Raw genomic sequence first — 3,123 nt, forward strand, 5'->3', positions numbered from 1 at the left:
AGGGACAGCGCAGGAGGGGAAGACCCTCTTTGAGGTGGATTGATTCAGTGACTGGGGTACTCGGGATGGGTGTGTCAGAAGCAATGAGATTGGCACAGGATAGAGCAGGGTTTAGGGCTGTTGTACATAGGGTTGCTATGAGTCGCAAACGACTCGACGGCACATAACAACAAAAACAACATAGTCTCTATATTTGTCCATTTTTTCAAAAGACCCTCACGAGATTTCTGTGCACATTAAAGTTGAACACCACTGCTTGAAAAAAATAAAAAAACAAACCTATCTACACCTACTTTGGAATGGTTTAAAAGTAAAAAACACTTCTTTTCCTTCTAGTAAAAACTAAGGAGAAAACATCAAATATGCTAAAACAATGGGAGAACAAACCAAAAATAAGTAAATAAATGGGACTACAAAACCAAGTAATGTTAGCCTACATCATGCACATTAATTTCCATACCTAATGTTTATTATGAATTACTAATGAAAGTTGGAAGATTTAAGTTACAAAAATGACAAAACAATGTGGGTACAGAATTTATTTTTAAAAGAACTTAAAGCTTCCTCCTCTTCCATGAGTTTATATTCTTTAGACTACACACGCATCTTCCTTCATCAATATTAATATTGAAAGCATTCTGTGAAGCCATGGATCATCAGTAAAAAGCCTGAAATAAAGGCATATAAGAATCTTCATAGTAAAACTTACTACATAAAGCAAGTATCTTTTCCCTTCGACAATTTAAAGTTTTTATCTAACCTTTTTTCTCCTTCTTTTCTGAGCTATTATCTCAGATATTTTGGCTATCAACCCTTGGAGAAAAACATCATACTTGGAAGAGTAGAGAGACACAGGAGAAAAAGACTCCAGATGAGATGACTGACATAGTAACTGGGGTAATGAGGGTAGGAGTGTCAGAGACAGTGAGACTGGTCCAGGATAGAGCAGGGTTCAGAGCTGTTGTTCTTAGTGTCACTATGAGTCATGGTCAGCTTGATGGCACATGAAAACCAATAGGCTTATGCTAAGGAAACTGGTGTGAAATGCTATCTCAATGATTAGTTCACAGCAGATTTTATTTATAGTTACCAATACATAAATCAAGAGTATTAGCAGTCAATTTATTTAAGCAAACTTGAATTAAATGAGGAAAGAAAATTCAATCATTACGTTTACCCTCCGCCACTCTGTCCTTCCCAAAATGTATTAGAAAACTGTGAGATGAAATTGTGTCTATGTGTGTGTTGTTTCCTATAAATGAAGTTGTGATATACTTATAATATAAAGATTAAATAGAACGTAATCTACATAGATATGATAGTTGGATCTTTTTAAATATAGTTCAAGGCTTGATAAAAAAAAAAGAGTATTAGCTGGAGGGAGATGGTAAGTTAATGTGAAGAGTATGTTGTTGTTAGGTGCTGTCAAGTCAAGTACAACTCAAAGTGACTCTAAAAATAAAAGATTTCAAACTTGGTCTATCCTGCACCATCCTCATACTTTCTGGCACAGAAGAGAAGCACTGCAGCAGTCAGTCACTGTGTCAATCCACCCAGTTGAGGGTGCTCTCAATTGCCAACCCTCTAACCTTCCCAGCATTATATCCATCTTCAAGGAATTGTCCCTCCTAGAAACATGTTCAAAGTATGTGAGGTGAAGCCTCATCATTCCTGCCTCTAAAAATGCACTCCAGCTGCACCATTTCCAAGATGTATCTATTTGTTCTCTTGGCTGTCCATGGATGTTCAATGAGTGCTCTTCTCCAACACCACAGCTCTAAGGCATCGATTATTTTTCTATCATCGTTTTTCATTAACTTGCTCTCAGATGCATAGCAAGGGACCAGAAAGACTATGGCCTGAATCAAACACATCTTAATCCTCAAAGTGACATCATTACTCTTCAATAATTTGGAAAGGTCTCTGCAGATTTTCCCAGTGCAATGTGTGTCCTATTTCCTGACTGTTGGTACCAAGGGTGTTAATTGTGGTTCCAAGTAAGACGAAGTTGCTGACAATTTCAACCTCCTCTCCATCCATCATGACACTGTCTATCAGTCCAGAGGTAAAAATCTTTATTTTCTTAATACTGAGAGGCAATCCATATTGAAAGCTGCATTCCTTGATCTTCCGCAACAAGTGCTTCAAGTCCTCTTTACTTTCAGCAAGCAAGGTTGTGTCATCTGCATAAGGCACGTTACTGATGAATCTACCTCCAATCCCAAGGCCACAGTCCTGGTCACAGAGTTCAGTTTCTCGGATAATTTGCTCAGCATAAAGACTGAATAGGTATGAAGAAAGAATACAATGCTGACACACTCCCTTCTCCATTTTAAACCATGCAGTGTTCCCCTGCTCTGTTCACACAATAGTCTCCTGGTTCAGGTACAGGTTCTGCATGAGCACAATGAAGTGATCAGGGAATCCTATTCTTCTCAATGTCAGCCACCACTTGTTATGATCCACACAGCCAAATGACTTTGCATAATCAATAAAGCATAAATACACATTTTTCTGCTATTCTTTACTTTCAGCCAGGCTCCATCTGAGATCAGAAATTATATCCCTGGTGCCACAGCCTCTTCTAAATCCTCTTTGAACTTCTAGAAATTCCCTTTCTATGAACTGTTTCAGCGGTTTTGAAAATTACTTCAGTAGGATTTTGGTTGTATGTGACATTAATGATATTTTTGATAGTTTCTATATTCAGTTGGATCACTTTTCTTGGGAATAAGAACAAATATGGACTGCTTCCAATCTGTTGGCCAGAGAGCTATCCTCCAAATTTCCTGACACAGACTGGTAAGCGCATCCAAGGATTGTTGTGTTGTTGTTGTTATGTGCCGTCAAGTCGCCTGCGACTCATAGCGACCCTATGTACAACAGCCCTAAACTCCGCTCTGTCCTGTACCAATCGCACTGTCTCTGACACTCCCATGCCAATTATCCCAGTCACTGAATCAATCCACCTCATAGAGGGCCTTCTTCTCCTGCACTGTCCCTCCACCCTCCCAAGCATGATGTCCCTCTCTAAGGACTGGTCTCTCCTCACAACATGTCCAAACTATGTTAGACGGAGCCTCAGAATCCTTGCCTCCAAGGAGCCACCCGGTTTAACCCTTT

The 3,123-nt window shown here is 39.4% G+C and overlaps 1 protein-coding gene across 1 annotated transcript in view; it reads right to left on the reverse strand.

The window, feature by feature from the left end:
* ARHGAP42 (Rho GTPase activating protein 42) overlaps nucleotides 1–3,123 on the reverse strand; it is a 403,816-nt gene that overhangs the window by 262,873 nt on the left and 137,820 nt on the right. The window lies entirely within an intron of this gene.

This window comes from Elephantulus edwardii, unplaced genomic scaffold (genome assembly GCF_000299155.1).
Source record: "Elephantulus edwardii isolate Elephantulus edwardi_28Jun2011 unplaced genomic scaffold, EleEdw1.0 scaffold00056, whole genome shotgun sequence".
NCBI lineage: Eukaryota > Metazoa > Chordata > Mammalia > Macroscelidea > Macroscelididae > Elephantulus > Elephantulus edwardii.